The sequence below is a fragment of the Camarhynchus parvulus genome, chromosome 17, assembly GCF_901933205.1.
Source record: "Camarhynchus parvulus chromosome 17, STF_HiC, whole genome shotgun sequence".
Lineage (NCBI taxonomy): Eukaryota > Metazoa > Chordata > Aves > Passeriformes > Thraupidae > Camarhynchus > Camarhynchus parvulus.
In genome coordinates this window covers 4,921,550-4,934,158 of record NC_044587.1, presented here as the reverse complement: position 1 = coordinate 4,934,158, position 12,609 = coordinate 4,921,550, and positions in this window count along the sequence as shown.

Below are 12,609 nucleotides of genomic sequence, written 5' to 3'. Positions count from 1 at the left end.
GAGACTGAAGGGTATTGGATCAGATGACTTCTGCCACTGTTCATGCAAGTGTGAAAGGTGATAAGTATCTTCTTGTCTTATCCCTGCAGGTGTCCACCTGACTGTGTCAGGTTTTCAGAGGTGTTGCTATACAGGAAATGAGTGACTGTTCTCCATTAAAGCACTAAGCCCATAGTGCAATAAGTATTTATGTACATTGTCCACTGTCCATGGAGTTGCTCTCGACTCACCCCCACCTGACAAGAAGTACACAAGAGGTGTAAGAGTGATGCTTGCTTTCTAGGGGTCTGCCTAAATGTTTACTTTCAAGCTGTGACCCAGAGCTTCATAAAATATTTTCAAGGTATTTCAAAAGTCACTCCTTTCTGGCACAGTATAAACAGTACCAGACTCTCCAGTGGAAATCTGTCTAGCCATTTTACTGCAGCATAAATCTCTGGTTCACAGTTACCTTGAGTTACTGGGCCTCTCTGGATGGCTACTTGTACCTCTCTGGCTGTGTAGGATTAATAACACTGCTGTTTGAGGTGAGCTGAACTGGTCAAAGTAGTATTGCCACCAAAAACAGGCAACTGTAACTCCCAGTCCTAATTTTTTTTTTTTTTTTGGTCAGGAGAGGAGAAGATTATGACCAGAACCTTGATGCAGGGGAATATGGAATCCTTGACTGTTAGCTGCAGACTTGCAGTGCAGTCTTTACAGACACATTCCAAAATGCCACATGTGTTTTCTCTGTAGTCCCTGGGGTTGTCAGTAGGGCAGTTGGTGTCCAGAGCTGTAATAGTGAAAAAGTGCTCATTTAGGGGAGGATGGAAGTGGCTCACTGGTGGAATGAGGATTAGCTTTAACAAAAATAAATCAGCTATAAGCCACTGACCCACTGAAGCCTTAATATTCATGCAGAGACATTGCCATGTGGTGCTGTGGAGCCAAGTGCTTCTGCCAGGGTGTCAGGAGAGGCATCAGCAGAGCTCTGGATGTGCCAGCATAGCTTACAGACTCGTTCAGGAATTGGTTTTTTGGAGGAACTACATTTCTGGGCACAGCTGATGAGAGGACTGTTAGCCTAAAGTTTATTTTATTCTTCAAGCTGAGAAGGAGGATTTCCTCCAGAATCTGGAACCACTTCCTCTCTCCTGAGCAGGGATTGTGGAGCTCTTGGTGAGCTGTCTGTAGCAAGCCTTGCTGATTGAGGAGCAGCATCCCTTTCCCCCATTGCCACTTCTTTTCCCAGGTGTTGGTTCTATGCACCATGGAGGTGGTAGAAACAAATCTACCTGGATTTGATCCCTGGAACTGCTTTCTCTTCAGATAAAGCACAAGAAGAAGAGCATTTGTGCCTGGCTGCAGAATCCTCTTCTGTTTTCCTCCTCAGCTGTAACTTCACAGTAATCACAGCAGTGATGGTTTTACTTTGCTGTCATTGCCTTGCAGTGAGAGTTTTAGTGAGAAGAGATCCTGTACCACTGCAAAGGAGAGTTTTAGTGAGAAGAGATCCTGTACCAAGGAAAGGCTGTTTGGTCACCTATGGGCCTTTAGGTCTTCTGGAGGAAGAAATCTACATATTTAGCCTGAAGTGTGAGAAATTGGACCATTAACAAACATAGGCAGTCCCAGCTCTTACATTTAAATGCAGTACCTGGAAAACTCATCCTCTGCAGTTCCTCTGTCCCCTGCATCCAAAGGGCTGCTCAAACAGGCTGTAAAGCTTGTTCAGAGAAGCCCTGAACTGAACTGAAGACTTTGAAGTGTTGGCACTGAGGTATGTAAGGGATAAGGATGTGCTGTCAGGAACAAAGTGCATCTGGACAATCCCATTCTAGAGCCTGTTAATCCTCCTGTGAACGAGATGTGAAATTATCAGAGGTGTGGCATTTCACCCAGAACCACGAGGGCTGTGCTGTGATCCCAGGGAATGCTGAGCTGCTTCCAAACAGCTGCCTATTCCATACCTCAGCATCAGGGGAGCTGACAATTTGGCAAGTTGCTGTTACCTTAGTCTCAGGTTTCATTTTTCTTTTTTTAATATGCACTTTTTTGCTAAAGTTGCATATGGTGTAGGTTTATCTGCCAAGTCCCTGGCTCACCAGTCAAGGGCCAGAAAAATGGGTCATTTCTTTTTGTCTTGGCATGAAAGGCCACAGCAGTATTCTGGAAGTCCATTTTTTTACAAGAGCTTTATCCAAGTTCAGCCCTGAGCTTCAGCAGTCAGCTCCACAACCACCTTCTGCTGGTGTTTTACACAGGATGCCAAGCAGCAGGAAATGGTCAGACCTGAGCATTAGGAAGGAAAATCAGTTATGGACAAGTCAAAACCCAAAAGATTCTTATTGTGGCCATTTCCAAAATGAATTTTCTCTGGTGCAATTCCTTGGATCAGGACAGAAAGTCTGTTTTGATGGATATGATGGATGGGATGGCAGCTGGGGAGTTGGAGAGTGGAGGGGGTGGCTGCAGTTGTGCTTCTCTCCAGCACAGCAAGTGCTGCACTGCAAACCATCAAAGGCAGGACTGCTCCCTGCCCTCCTCCCCAGGCAAACCCACAGCTGCATGGCTGGCATTGCATGACTGCAGGGCCAGTGCAGTGCAGCGGCTCAGAGCTCCCCAGGCAGGATAATCAGTGCTTGCCTTTCACGTGCTGATGGCTGCTTATCTGCTAGGAAGCTCTGCCTCTCACAGGGAGGGAAGAGAGGAGCTGTTGTGGATTACAGATCGTTTAGGGATGTGCAGCTTTGCTTCCCTGTCGCTGCTTTTACTGAAGTGAGGAGCTGGAGCAATCTCCAGCAGGGAGTGACAGGAGTCCTGGAACAGCAGCTCTGCTGCAATGGGAATAAATGGTTTGAAAGCTTTCCCATATGCTGCTGCAGCCCAGCACTCAGTCCCCTCTGCAGACAAAAATGAGATTGGTTCAGTCTTCACTTGCAATGCAGGTTATGCCCCAGTAAATCCCTGGGGATGCTGACATGCACATGGCACTGCTGCTTTCCTCCTTCCTGCCGTGGCTGCTCAGCAGGCTGTCTTCCAGAGGAAGCCTCCTTGCAGTGCCACTGCCAGCCTCTTGCATTCTTCGGGCTGGAAAATGTTTTCCTTGATGGTTCATCAAGAGACATGCTAAAAGAAAGCAAGACATAATGGGGTCATGTGGAACAGAGCTGCTGCCTGCTGGAGTGGAGCAGTTGGAGTTGAAGAAGGCACATGCTGTCCTATTAAGATGCTCTAACATCTTGTGTGTTGTGATGTGTGCAGTGCATTGTTCAGTGTTTCCCTCCAGCTCAGTGCCCTGTTCCTGGGTTTCCATGCTGGCATGCCTTGGGGGAGCATGTTGTAAAAATTTGCTGCATTGCAGCATTTTGTCTGGAGCTCATAGTGTGGGAGATGTATTTTTTCTGAGCTGACTGGACTCTCTCTGGCACGAGTGTGCATCCACCATGTGTCCTTGAGCACTGTAGCATTCCTTCTGGCCATCAAAGGCCATGTCCTGATCACTCCAGTGTGCACATCTGGTGCAAGTCCTGTAGAAGATTTTTAGTGTTAAGTCTTTTTTCCTTACTGTGTGTTCCTCTTAGAGAAAAGCAGTTGAGCCACTGACAATCAAATTGATGACAAAGGAGGGGATTTTGTTGTTTGTTTGAAAACTGCCCAATCTGAAGCAAATACTGGGTATTGTAGGCTCTGTTGAGCTCTGAGAACTGGAGTTCTTTAGCCGTTGAGGAGAGGGAAGGAAATATTTCTTCCTTTAGCCTACTTGGTTTGTCTCCTTCAATTTGACCTGTCATGCTAGCTAACAGATTGCTGTCACTTTAAAGAAGATGTTTTATAGCTCCTGTGTTATGATCTCTGCTTCACTCATAGAGCACATCCCCATTTTTCACCTGTGTACAAAGAGAGGAGCTGTGGTGTGCAGGAGTGGGAGGTGCAGTGAGGTTTGAACATAGTGGGACTCACACTGAAACCGTGACCTTGTGTGTAGTGCCAGTAGCCTCAGTGTTTCATGAAAGCTGAGGTGGTGCTGCTCAGAGACACTTGACCAATGTTTCTTTGTGTTGCCTGGGGCTGATATGCTGTTAAAACGTTGTTTTAAATTGAATTAATTTGGCTTCTTTTTTGTAGCTGCTGGATACAATACTTTTGGGCTGATTAATCACTTTTCCTTAGCAATACTGGGAAGCTGTGCATTTTCCCTTTGTAGTGTCTTGTCTGGATATAGCAATGATCCAGTGAGAACTGCACATGATCTGTGCTCCCAAGTGGCTGGAACAGGATGTAGGAAAATATCAATACTCAGGTGTTGAGTGGTGTAGGAAGAAAGTGGCTGAGAAAAGAGTCACTCCTTTTAGGCTGACTGGCTCAAGAACCCATTTATGTTTTGACTGCAGCAATCCTCTAGAAAGGACAATTCTAAATAAATATTTCCCTGTGGGATTTCACTCAGTGTTCTGCTCTCTGTGTACTAAAGTAGAGTCCGACCTCCACATCATCAGAAGCGCTTCATCCTGCAGCCAGTGGAGCTGGTACCTGCTCTCTTAAAACAGAGTATGGGTCTAAATAGCTTCCCTTGCCCTTTAGGAACTATTAATAATTAATTCTAGATCCTCTTGTGTCATTAAGCAGCTTTAGGGCACCTTGTACAATGTAGCTTTGAATTCATTCAGTAAATGACCTCCAGAAGAACTAAAAAAGACTTTTCTGTGTACAGCAAGATCCAGTTCTTGGGGTTTTGGTGACCTGTAAATATCCTATTCCTCAGTTCCTGTTCAGATGTAAAAATGGATTTTTTTCAGTATTTTTTTAAACTTTATTAAAAGAACAGCAAACAGTATTTGAAGAGAAGCAAGGTAGAGACAAGTCAGGACAGTCTGTGTAACTTGGTTTCCCTGCTGTGATGCAAATGTGTAAAATAAAGATTGACCAGAAAGAAGTTTTTAATGCATTTCATTTTCTCCTTCTGAACTGCCAGCAGCCAAGCTGACCCATTGTTCCCAAAGTCTGCATTTCCCTCTGCTCAACGTCTGTTTCCAGCCATCAACATCTGCATCATGGATTCAGGGCCAAATCACAAAACTTGTGTGGAAAACTTCTGTTGAAGGGAAAAGCTTTTCCTGTCAGTGACCCGGTAAGGTTCACTGAGGTGCCTTTTCTTGAGCTCCAGGTGCTGGAGCTGTGTTTGTATGTGCCCTGCTGCTCTTTTACTTTTGCAAGCTGAACTTAGGCAGTGTTTGTGGACTGAGTCTTGAACAAAAATGTTTCTCCCAGCCCTGTGTCTCCTGCAGTCTGGGGCAGGCAGGAATTCAGGAGCATCTGGGCTTGGTGCTGCTCCCCAGCCCTGTGGTCTGTGTGTTCTCTGCTGTCTGCTGCCAGGTGAGGGCAGATGGAGCTGATGCTCTGAACCTTGGTGTCAGATACAAATTAAGGATAGAAGGTTACTTTTAATGTAATATCTCTAGTGGATCTGGCCACACTATCTCAGAGGGGCAAGTCCTTGACCTATTTTAAGTTAGACTGATGGTGATTTGGGACTCTGTAGTTGTGCTCTTCCTGAGGTGTTGGGCTCTAACCTTGCATTTCAGTTCTGTAAACTGGTTGGGTTGGCAGGGATGAGGAGGGCACAGCATTCCTGTGAAGTGTTCTTCCTGATAATCCCCCATCCCTCAAAAGCATACATCCTTCAGCATGAAATTCCAGCCTTCAAGATGTTTCTTACAGTTCAGCCTGTGGTTCTCATCCTACCACTGAGGGGTAATGCCAGAAACAGCCTCTCTTCTCTGCCCTGCCCCTCCCAAGCAGCCACTTCTGCATTGCCTCAAGCCTCTGGGTGGGTGGTGTTTTACCAGAGAGCTAAATTATAAAAAGTACTTGGAATTTGGATTTCCTAATACCTCACTGTAGGTTAGAACAAACTTTCCTGATGCAGGTGGTCACTGGTTGTTGCACTGGAGTGGCCTAAATCTCTTTAATGCAGGTTTCTCCAAACTGAACATCCTCTGCATTTTCTGTCTGTTGTGTATTTGGCCTTAAAACATTCACATTCCCCCTTGGCATTCCCTGACAGCAGCTGAGACCCATCCCCAGAGCTGCCTGCACTCAGCCAATAAGGAAAGGTGAAATGTTAAGGGTGGAGTGGGTAAGGTGGGGCTGAATTGTGGGAGCACTCACTTGAGAAGGAGACCAAATGAAATTATCAGTGGAAAAATTGATTCCTGACCATTTTCTCCAAGGAGACACAAAGAAGAGCTCCCAGTATTTGAAGTCTATTGCAAGCAAAGGTCATCTGGCAGACTTACACAGGAAGCAGAAGAAACAAAACCACAGCTAACAAGCTTCCCTGAGTGTTCTGTGTTTGGATGTAATTTTGTAGGTGTTTTCCTGCCCAGGGGAGGTAAATTGTTCTACCTGCACTGAGGTTTTTCTTCCAGTGTCTGACATTCCCAGCTGTCTGATCATTTGCAGCTCCTCATTGCAGTCCTGGTGCCTGCTGCCAATGCTTTTGCTCAAGCAAGGTTATCTTCATGACTGCAAAGAACTGCCTTCTCCTTAAATCTGCTTTTGCCTTCCTTTGCTTCTGACTGACAGGCTCTAATGAGGGGAGAGTGTTGTAGTGCCCTGTATAGTGAGTGGTCAATAAAAACCAAATTGCTTTGTACAGCAGAGGTAATAACACAGCTTGTTATTGGCACAGCTGATCCTGATACTGGGGCCCTTGGTAAGGAGACAAAGGCTTTCTTCTGTCTTAAGTAGTAAAAAGTGCATATCATCCATTCCTTTTGTCCCCTCTCATCCATGGAAAATGGTAATTGGGGGTGACACTGCTTTGTTGTGGCTCTTCTCCCCTGTGGGATATTTTCTGTGGGGAGGCTGAGACACAATACCTGAGATGGCTCCTGTATTCCTGAAAAAAAAACCAAACAGGCATGTGAGGTGAGGTTGTTACAGGGGTGGCAGGTGGAATAGGTGAGGATTGAAATAGAAGAGGCAGTGTGAAATTCCTTTAACTGCTCCCTCTTGGGATGATTGTGCTGAGCTTGGCAAGAGCATCCTTGATGAAAGGAGCAGTTAAAACATGGGTTGTAAGTGTAGTGATAAATTTGGGGGGTTTAGTCCCTGAGGACATTGCTCTGGGGTGCAGATCTTCTCTATGCCTTCAGTCCTGAGTCATTTGGGTAAGGTGTTGCAATATCCCCCAATATCCCATTGCCAGCTTCTCCCTGAGATTGCACCCACTGCTTACCTGCAGGCGTGGAGGAAACCCTATCAGTGCTCCAGCTGCTTCTTCCCTGAACTGCTCAGATCTTTGTTCTGCAGGAGCTCTGTGAAGCTGGAAGGAATCCTCCACCCAGCCCAGCTGTGAAGGTATTGATCTGCCTCTCCTGGGAGAAGACAAACTTGTTCATGTTGGGCTAGATCTCACACCAGGAGGCAGTAGCCAAATTGGAGGGGCTACAAAGAACAGCTGCAAGTGACTGAGAGGAAGGAATTGGGCAATGGCAGAAGGTGACAAGAATTAAAGCTGTAAGCCTGACTAAGTGATGATTAAAGAAAGCCAAGAAGATGTAGCTCAGTACAAAATGGCTGCATGGGGGTAACCCACAGAAATGGGTTTGGAATTAGTGTGGCTGAAGGCTGAGCAGTGGAGGAAAACAAGATGTTAGGAGAAGCCTTTTGCCAATGAGTTTGGCTGCAAACAATCTCCCTGGAGAAATGGAGGCAGTTCTGTGTTGTTTTAGATAATCAACACTAGGCTGGACAAATCATTGCTAAATACACTGCAGGGAATGACCCCTTGTCAGCTGTGAGCTGGATGAAATGCCTGGCTCAGCCAATTTCCATTTGCTTATCTCAGTGGGAAATATATTGCGTGCATAATTCCTGGTTTGGGGGGTCATTTTAGTTTTACTGTTAAACCTCACAGATGCCTTGAGTGAGCCTGGCTGCTCCATGGGAGGAACACGTTGAAATGAAGCTGGTTGGTGTGTGCCCTAATCTGTATTCTGAGGCAGTCAGGGTTTTAACTGTTGCTGCAAAATCTGAGTGGAAATATCTGCTGGGGTTTACCAAGCACACAATGCCTGAGTGTTGCCATGAATCAGAGCAGCCTTTTGGGAGGCAACAATTCAAACTCTTAAACAGCAACAAAATTTGAAGAATAGGTACAGGTTGATCAGGCTGATTTTTTGTGTGTTTGAATGTTTTTAGGGATTGTTGTGGTTTTGTTTGGTTTGGTTTGATTTTAATGATTGCAGGGTAGGATTTGGGTGGGCAGACATCACTGCTGACTGCACAGTTTGCTTACAAAGCTTGCTCAAGAGACTTGTGTCTTGTGTCGAAACCAGAGCAGGTCAGCACCAGCTGCCCCAGCCTCCAGATGGCCTCAGCAGACAGACCCCAGGCACCGAGGGGCTGATGAGCCAATGTAGGATTCATGAGTACTCAAGAGGCTGATTTCTGTCTGGTTAGTGGTGTGAAGCCCACCACCACACCATTCCCTCTGCAGGCTCAGAGCTCAGCATGGAGCAGACACGGAACTGCCTTTGGAGCAAACATCTGGGCAGGATCACAGAAGAGCTGGAAGCCACGTGACTTCCCTTTATTTTGAAGGTTCTTATAAATATGTATGTTTTCTAAAAGCTCTGTTCTGCTCCAAACCTCTTTCAGATTTAAGGACGCTTCTGTCACAGATGTGGGGTTTGTTATTGAAGCCCCCTGCTGAAGCTTGGCAGCAGAGCTGGTGAGCAGTGCTCAAGTCACCTGCAGTGGGTGGAGAGCAATGTGGAGAGCAGCTTCTCCAACCCCTTTTCCAGCCCTGAGGGTGCCAGTGGAGTCTTTGCTGCAAAATGCTACTGCTGCCTCTGTGACTGTGATCTTATCTCCCCCAGACAAAGTGCACAGCACTCCTCGCTTGTCCTTACAAGGAGCCTTTTTTTATTTTCAGTCTGTCTGGAATCAAGCCTTGGCTCAAGGTGGCTGGGCTGAGCTCTGCAGGACGAGGACGGCAGGAGCAGAGCAAGGGGTGATTTCCCACTTGCCAGCCGGGATTTGTGATGTGCCACGAAGGAAGATCGAAGGAAGATCCACAAAACCTCCTGCTGCTTGGCTTTGTCTCAGCCCAGGGCTGCAAACTGCACGAACAGCTGATGAGTTCACCACAGCCACCCTTCCCGGGTTCCTACATTAGCATAACAATTACAGCCCCAGAGGCTGTAAAGAGAATACAGGCTTTAAAAAATAAACTAGAATTTAACAGAGAAATTAATAGCGTAGCAAATTGTAACGCTGAGCGTGCCGGCTGCGTGTCAGTCTCGAGCGACAGCTGTACGTGCAGCCCTGGCACAGTTTGATTTCCAGACCTTCCCCTGCATTTGGCCATCATTTCAATATCTACACTTCCATTTCCCGGGGAAAGAGCCTGCAGGGCACCGTTCCTGCTGCCACTTTCCCCAAAAACCTGGAGTGTTTTGTGTCTGTCGCGTTCCTCTGCAGCCATGTGATGTATTGGCATTAAAATGCCGTGCCATAGAAATTAATTTATGGCAGTAATAGCCATTAGATGCTGTAGCCTGAATCTTGGAGTGTTTTGGGTTATAAATCTTGATTTTTGAGGGCTTTCTTATTAAGTCCTATATAGCTCAGCTATCAAAGCAGTTGGTAAAGGCCACCACTGGGTTCTTGCTGTGACCTGCAGTGATACCAGGGGCAAAGCAAGAGCAGCTCACTCACATCTTGTCAAGCATAAAGCAGCTTCAGGAACACCCTGGTTGGTGAGCTGGAAGCTGTGGAGTCCCGTGGAACGCTGCTCACAGCCTTGAGCTCATCCGTATGTAAAATGGTTGTAATCCGAGATGCGGGTGATGCCTGGGAAGCCGAGGGTGTCCCCAGCAAGAGCCGATGCATTCCTGTGCTCGTGGTTGTTGCACCAGGATGTTGAACTCACTCTAATGGCATTTTTTTGTTCAAACCCTCTGGAAAAGCAGCTATTTTGGTGGCTCTCTGTGCCAGCGGTGACCATGGCTTGTCTGGGGGAGCAGCCAGCACTGATGCCAATAATTCCTTTGGCTCTTTTTCTGACTGAGTCAGATCACTCAAGCATTAACCTTAAAATAGCAACTATTTTTGTAGTTGATATAATTAATCTCCTCTGTGTGTATGTTCCTTCCCTATTCCAGGCTCTGATGCTTCACCACTCCCCTGCTGACACACTCCTGCTCTGGCACAAGAAAACTCTGAGCAAAACTTGGCTTTTCCACAAAAAAAGCACGAACTACAGGCTGTGTGTGCTCTGCTCCGTGAGCTCGCTGCCAGGCTGGTGTCTCCAGTCACAGATTCCTCGCTCATGTGGTCTGTTGGTTTTGGGAGCACCTTCTCGATCTGTTTTTGGGTGGGTGGATGTGGAAGGGGGATGTTCACAAGCTGCCAGGACCGGGGGTGACACTGGCCACAAAGACAGCTGTGATGGATGGGTGGGTGGATGTGTGGGTTTCATGATGCAGTAGGAAAAAGCGGTTTGGAGAAACCTGAAGCCTGAGCGGACCCTGTGAGGCGCCTCGTCCAGCCCTGGGAAGGGGAGGAGCGAGGAAGGGGATGGGATGGGCTAACCGGGGTCCATCCCCTGCCTCTCTTCTCCCTTTCCTGGGGCAGCTCCTGCGTCAAATCGCATCTTAGAGTGCAAGCGTGCCATGCTGGATACTGCCCCATCCCCAGCTTCCCACCCCACAAAGAGCTCCAGCCGTGCCAAGGTGGGGTTCAGTGGGTGCTGTGCTCGGGCTGGGTGATACCAATGATTTTTTAGGTTTGAGCACATCAGTGAGGAGGACGAAGGGGGAAAGAAAAGACCATCTGTGATGAAGCACAGAGTGAGCACACGAGATCAGGACAGTCTGCACCTCGCTGCTTGCATGCAGTGCTGTTCCCAAGAGGCAGCTGCAATCCTGGCAATTAAATCAGGAAGGATGAGCTGGGGAGAACCCCCGTGATGGCGTCTGAGGATGCTGATTAAATGTGCACAGCCTGGTGAGCCCACGTGGAACAAACTGCTGCGTGGCTGAGCCTGACAGACTTGCTGTGTCCTGAGCAAAAAGAATTCCGGGGTTTTATTAAACACTTTCAAGCAGATACCCGAGGAAGGAAAAGCTTTCTGCAGACACACACTGGGCTGTGCAGCCCGCACAGCTCCCAGCTTTTACAGTCAGAACGTGCAGCATCGGATCCATCCCAGCCTCCAGCAGTGGCGTGGCAGGAGGGGTAAAGCTTCCCTTGGAGCAGGAACCCGCTCTGACCACGGCAGCAGCAGCAAACATTGCCCAGGGAATGCTCATTTCCATGGCTGCAGTGTGAGGATCAGACAGCGGAAGCCCTGCAAGCACACGCTGCTTAATCAAAAAGCCAGCCCGGGTCAGGGCTGGCTCTGAGCTTGTCCTGCAGTTGCTGGTGGTGGGAGATGTGAGCTGTGCCTGAGGTCTGCCTTGGAAGAGAAAGCCAGGGGGATTTATAAAGCAAAACTACTCTCAAGGACTGGCCTGCAGTGGATTTTCCTCTGAGCAAACAACCCAGCTCCTTCCTGGGCACACTGACCACACTCAGCTGGGCACCATTGTTTTGTGTCCCAGCCGCTGTTCAGGTTTCAATCCTGTCGACCCCAGGAGATTTTCCAGGCTTGGGCTGTGTTTCTCTGCCTGTAGAAATGTCACTTCATTCTAGAAAATGTCACTAGGGTTGTTATTTAAACAGTAATAGGGTTAAAGCTAATAATTGGGGAGTGAAAGTGACTGGCTTGTATAGTTTCCGATTACTTTTCTCTTCTCGTCTATGTGATTTGAGTTCTCTCCTCAGCATTGCATGTGATGGAGGCAGGGTGGAGTTTTAAATAGAATTAAATCCTTTCAACATCAGTTTTGCAGCAGCAGAGCCTGTGCTGTGCAGGGAAGGTTTGGGACCTCGCTGGATCCCCAGCCGGGCACTGACAGGTCATGCTCTGCACACAAAAGGACACCCCTGCTGCGATGTGGTTACAGCCCAGGGAGCACAGATGAAGGGAAATACTGCAAAAACTGGAGTTTTGCTGATGGGCAGCAAAGAAGGGGCTACACAGGATGTTTTTGCAGCACATTTGGGGGCTAGAGTGGAATCTGCTAAGGCCTGTTGGAGTCGCAGGCAGGCCTTTGTCCCTAAAAGCCATGCAGATGCTGGAAGCAACTGGGAGGGATGCTGGAAGGGAGACATAGCCTCACAGAGCTCTGGCTGCCACGTGCTGCCAATTCCCTGTGCTCAGTGCCATCCCTCCAGCTCATCCCCAGGCTGTGCTGCTGCTGGGACATGGTGATGGTGTTTTTATCCTCTTCTGCCTTAATGAGCTCGTTTGTGTGAGGCTGGGTAATGGAGGACGAGGCATTTTAGAAACATCCACTTGGGGAATGTATCCCTGGAGAAGTGAGTGTCAGGCAACGTTTGGCTGGTTAAAAACAATAAAGGTGCAAAGAGCAGTGCTGTGTCAGCGGTGCTCCTCTGTGTCCTCTGCAAACACCCTGTGTGTGTTGTGTTGGGCTCTGCACAGCCCCACAGACAGGTTTTGCTGTATCCAGGCACAGATTTTCCCCCTCTTTGGCTGCTGCCACAGGAGTC